At 36.3% G+C, this 6,000-nt stretch overlaps 1 long non-coding RNA gene across 1 annotated transcript in view; it reads left to right on the forward strand.

Moving 5' to 3' along the window:
• LOC138817059 (uncharacterized) overlaps positions 1-5,741 on the forward strand; it is a 28,274-nt gene extending 22,533 nt beyond the window's left edge. Inside the window, exons 2-3 of the long non-coding RNA XR_011368759.1 lie at positions 1,590-1,641; positions 5,326-5,741. This is a non-coding gene — a long non-coding RNA (uncharacterized lncRNA). The remainder of the gene's footprint in view (positions 1-1,589; positions 1,642-5,325) is intronic.
• Positions 5,742-6,000: the final 259 nt, after the last annotated feature.

The raw sequence follows: 6,000 nt of genomic DNA on the forward strand, positions 1-6,000 counted from the left end.
TTTACATAAATCTACTGAGCTGTATATTTAGCATTAACATAGGTAATTAGTCATGTTCAATTTATGACCATTTGGTCTTTAGAAAACAACAGAAGCATTTTAAAACTATTTAAAAAATTAAAACTGTGGGAAAATTTCTAAATCCCCCAACAACAAATCCTCAAAGAAACAACCGCCCAATAAATAAGTGGGCTAATGACTTAAAGAGAAACTTCTCTGAAGAGGAAAGAAGGATGGCCAATAGACACATGAAGAGATGCTCAACCTCCCTAGCCATAAAAGAAATGCAAATCAAAACAACATTGAGATACTACCTCACTCCAGTTAGAATGGCTAAAATCAAGAACTCTAAAAACAATAGATGCTGGAGGGGATGTAGACAGAAGGGAACCTTACTGCAATGTTGGTGGGAGTGTAAACTTGTTCAACCACTTTGGAAAGCAGTAGTGAGGTTCCTCAAAAGACTCCACATAGACCGCCCCCTATGACCCAGCAATCCCACTTTTGGGCATTTACCCAAATGATTACAAACAAGACCACACTAAAGCTACCAGCACGACTATGTTTATTGCAGCACTATTTACTATAGCTAAGATATGGAACCAACCCACATGCCCCTCAGTAGATGAATGGATCAAGAAAATGTGGTATAGATACACAATGGAATTCTATGCCTCCATCAGAAAGAATGGAATTGCTCCATTTGTTAGGAAATGGAAAGATTTGGAAAAAATTATATTAAGTGAAGTAAGCCAGGCGCAAAGAAACATAGGTCCCATGGCTTCCCTTATTTGCAATATCTAGTATATGTCTGAGTCAAGCAGAAAAGGTCAGATGAGGTGATGTTAGGGAAATGAACCCTAAGATATGTATTCAAATGTTTTTTTTCTTTCATGCGATTGTTTCTAACGCATTTATAAGATTATTTCTTTGTTGCTTTGTATGTCCCTCCCCCACAGTATAACCCCTGCTTTCACTGCATTTGATGTCGGTATAATTTGTGGAAGGGAAGGGGAAAAACAAATCGTTTAAATAGGGATATAGGTGGACTCATTGCAACAATGAGATGTACAAGTCGTTATGTCAAAAATGAACTTTACAACTTTGGGGGGGGGGAGCGGGGAGGATTTGGTGGGGGGGAGGAGGATGGGAAGGGATGGGAAGGGGAAACAAAGGAGGAGGCTACAATGCTTGATAAGAAATGTACTCATTATCTTGCCCATGTAATTGTAACCCCTCTGTACAGTATTTTCACAATTAAATTAATAAATAAATAAAAAAGAAAATGTCAGTTCATAACCAAAGGCAAATACATAGCCTGGGATGAGTTCTCTCAAAGTTAAAGGACTATTGCTCAAGTTTTTGATAATAAGAAGACCTGATTAGTGTCCCCAGGTAAATGTCTTATCTAAGAATTGTGCTTATATGTCTTTAAGGGCATTTAAAGTGATTCTAAGCAGTTAAAGTTAGTAGAATGTAGACAGTGGAATAGAAAGAATGAACATAGAAAAGGGTAAGCAAGAGGTCTTGACTTTATTCCAGAGACATCACACTGATGGTTTCTCCCAAACGCTGATGGTTTCTTTTAGGTTTTCAAAAGAGATTGTTGAGTAAGAAGAGCACCACACAAGTGGTATTCAGGTAAGCAGTAGGTTTATTCATCGTTCTGGCTGGCACCAGACCATGTTGGCAATCCACACGGCTGGGAAAGGCCTGGGGAAAACCTGGGGAAAAGGGCGTCTGGGCCTGGGCTAGGCCTTATCTAGGGTATGGGTGGAGAAAGGTGTGGCCACATCCAATTCAGATGTGACCTCAGCAGGTGCAGATGTGACCTCTTCCAGGTGTACCAATTGCCTGGTAATGCAGGTACTGGGAGGAGACTTTACTGAGAGGACCTTACAGTCTCCATAACATTTTCTCCAAACTTTGATCTTTCCTTAAAGTATCAGGATGAGAGATTTCACTGAGTTCTTAAGAGATTGGGGAAAATGGAATAAGGAACTTACACTTGTCAATACTTTGTACAAGCATTATGGAAGCCTTCTCAGTCTGTGGCTCTTCAGGAATGAACTCACATCTTTTTTTCATACAGTCCTGTTAATTTGCCAAATTGCATGCTTTGTTTTTGACACAACTGCCTCCCTGTATTCTATTTTTACCAGTAATTGCTTTTAACATCTGAATATATATATGTATATGTATACATATATATATATATATATATATATATTAAGGTTAGATGTTTAAGCAATGCAATCATTTCAAACGGAGTGGCAGATGGTTTTGTTTGTGATTTCCACTCATAAACTAAGAAACAAATCCATAACTAAATTATTAAATTTCTATCAGTCATTTCTGCTGCTAGAAACTATCTGAGGACTACTAAAATAGTACCAGAATTTCTATAAAATGAAAAAGCTGAGTCTGCTAACATTAGTGAGGTCTGAGATCCTTAAGCTCCTCCTAATCTCTCCTTTTCATACTTGGAACACAGGAGCCTTCTGTTTCCCACTAAAAATTTGTTGATATTTCCCAACTGTTTTTAATTGGCTTATTCCAAATAGGTTTTTCGTAGCTCTTGGTTATTTAAAAATATTATGTTATATGCTTATAAGTTGAGTTTGTTATAAGTGGAATGGTTTTCTGGTCATATTTATTTTTATTTTACTTTTGAGTATATAAATTTGTATGATAGAGTTCTTATAAATTCACACACAATATATAAAGAAGGAAAGAAAAACTAAACATATTTTACCATTAGAATTAAATTATTGTTAACATGTTGAAATGTTTACTATATTGCTATAACATTTGTTTAAAAAACTTGGAATGTCAGTATGTTTAAATTGTTAATATATAATTTCATATTATTGAAATATATTTTAATAATTCCATCTTTTGTTATTATTATATTAATTCAGCTTACCTTGTTTAGCTTAATTTCTCCTCTACTTTTTCGGTACTAGAAATAAAGCATAAACAAATAAAAAAAACTTTTACATGGAGTTTTGACTCTACTGCCAAGTTTTTCATGTGGTTGATATCTAGAGTTGTCAATATAGCTCATTCTATTATTTCCTTAAGAGGGATTTTTTCCAGAAAACACTAAATTTTAATTGTAAGTAATTTCCCAGTGTCATGGCTGGCAGAGGTCTCTGTTGTACTTGTATTCAATTACTTCTTTGATTTCCCTTCACCTTTAGACTTTTTAGGAGTCATTTTCTCCTTCTGATCCAACCAGTTCAAAGAGGGATATTAAAACATGAAATTTACTGAGCCAAGAAAGAGGAAAACACTTCAAAATTTTGTGTGTCTCTCAAATCACTTTCCAGAAAAGTTGTTGCAATTTATAACTCTAATGAAAATCCATGGAGCTTTTAACCAGAGGCAGTAACCTTCTAGGAAGCAGATGAATCTCTCTTCATCCAATTTGTACCTTTTTGATTATTAGGAAATATCAACACTTAATATATTTAGTGGTTTTGATTTGCATTTCTTTTATGGCTAGAGAGGTTGAGCATTTCTTCATGTGTCTATTGGCCATTCTTATTTCCTCTTTGGAGAAGTTTCTCTTTAAGTCTTTAGCCCACTTATTTATTGGGAAGTTGTTTCTTTGAGGATTTGTTGTTGGGGGATTTAATTTTTTGAGTTCCAGGTATATTTTAGATATGAGACCTTTGTCCATTGTATGGCTAGTGAAGATCTTCTCCCAATCTGTGGGCTTTCTATTGATCTTGCTAGCTATGTCCTTTGCCTTGCAGAAACTCTGCAACTTCATGCAATCCCATTTGTCCAACTTTTGTTTGATTTGTTGTGTTTCGGGTCTCTATTAAGAAAATTGAGATTCCATCTCACCCTAGTTAGAATGGCTATAATCAAGAACTCTAAAACAGATGCTGGAGGGGATGTGGCCAGAAGGGAACCCTACTACATTGTTGGTGGGAGTGTAAACTTGTTCAGCTGCTTTGGAAAGTAGTATGGAGGTTCCTCAAAAGACTCCACATAGAGCTCCCCTATGACCCAGTAATCCCACTTTTGGGCATTTACCCAAATGTTCACAAACAAGACCACACTAAAACCACCAGCATGACTATGTTTATTGCAGCATTATTTACCATAGCTAAGATATGCCTCTCAGTAGATGAATGGATCAAGAAAATGGGATATATATCCACAATGGAATTCTATGCCTCCATCAGAAAGAATGACATTGCATCATTTGTTAGGAAATGGAAAGACTTGGAAAAAATTATATTAAGTGAAGTAAGCCAGACCCAAAGAAACATAAGTCCATGGTTTCTCTTATTTGCAATAACTAGCATATGTCTGAGACAAGCAGAAAAGGTCAGATAAGATGATGTTAGGGAAATGAACCCTAAGATATGTATTCAAATGTTTTTTTCTTTCATGTGATTGTTTCTAACACATTTATAAGATTATTTCTTTATGGCTTTGTATGTCCCTCCCCCACAGTATAACCCCTGCTTTCACTGTATTTGATGTCGGTATAATTTGTGGAGGGGAAGGGAAAAAACTGTTTAAATAGGGATACAGGTGGATCCATTGCAACAATGAAATGTACAAGTCATTATGTTGAAAAACTTTACAACTTTGGTGTGGAGGGGGAAGGAGGATTGGGTGGGGGGCTGAGGGGTAGGATGGGAAGTGATGGGAAGGGGAAACAAAGGAGGAGGCTACAATGCTTGATAAGAAATGTACTCGTTATCTTGCCCATGTGATTGTAACCCCTCTGTACAGTATTTTCACAATAAAAAAGATGATGTTAAGCGAAGTGAACCCCAAGATAGGGACACAAGTGATTTTTAATTCCTTGCTGTTGTTTCTAACTTATTTATAATGTACCATGTGATTTTTTTTTGTTTTGTATGTCCCTCCTCCATGGTATAACCCCTGTTTTTACTGTATTTGACGTTGGCATAGTTTGGGGAGGGGAAGGGAAAAAGCAAAATGTTTAAATAGGGATACAGATTGACCCATTGCAACAATGAGATGTACAAGATGCTATGTGGAAAAACAAACTTTACAATTTAAGCAGGAGTGGGGGTGGGGGCTGTAGTTGAGGAGGTGGGAGGGCAGGGATGGTAGGGGAAAAACAAAGGAGGAGGTAACAATGCTGGATAAGAAATGTACTCATTACCTTGCTCATATAACTGTAACCAATGTACAGTATTTTCATAATAAAAAACTTATTTAAAAAAAGAAACTTAGAAGAGAAAGAACAACATTGAAAAAATATATATTTAGTGGTCATTTTATTTCTTCTTTTGTGAATTATATATTCTCTTTTGCCTATTTTTCTACTAGGATTTCATGGAGCTCTAACAATGAGCAAAGATATAATGGGAGCAGAGCCTGCTGACAGAGCCTGAATGTCAAAATCACGGGGCGTGTAGGGAATGATGAAGCTCATGTGTGAGAAATGAGAGATCAAAGCTGAGTTCTGAGTTCAGTGCAGCTCTTCTTGGAAAGGAACCTACGGAAATAAGACTATGAATGAGCCACAAATTGGGGCATCTAGAGCTATCAACTGAGCAAGACTAGAAGAATGTGTTGATTCAACTTTTACTTTTCAAAATAGATATTGCTGCACTCAAGAGACTTAGGCAGGGGAATCATATGTTTGAGGCCAGTCTGGAATACATACACACACACACACACATACACACATACATACACATACACACATACATACATACATACATACATAAATTGTTTTTTAACCCCAGAAATAAATGTGCAAGTTAACCAAGTTGCTTTTGAGACTCTGTTGGAATAATTTCTCATTTTCCTGCCTTATTTGATGAAGTGTGTCAGTTCTTCACCTGGCATGGCAACATATTTGGATGGCTAGGAGCATCCTATCTGGCCTTGGTATCTTTATTATTCTCTTATTCCATCTACTGTAATCTATTATCCTTTTATTTAAAATCTTTGCTTCTATCATTTTTAGAGAGTAATAACTACATTTTTACCCCATCA

Source organism: Dipodomys merriami, unplaced genomic scaffold (assembly GCF_024711535.1).
Source record: "Dipodomys merriami isolate MVZ:Mamm:240054 unplaced genomic scaffold, mDipMer1.0.p SCAF_7, whole genome shotgun sequence".
In the NCBI taxonomy this organism is placed as follows: domain Eukaryota; kingdom Metazoa; phylum Chordata; class Mammalia; order Rodentia; family Heteromyidae; genus Dipodomys; species Dipodomys merriami.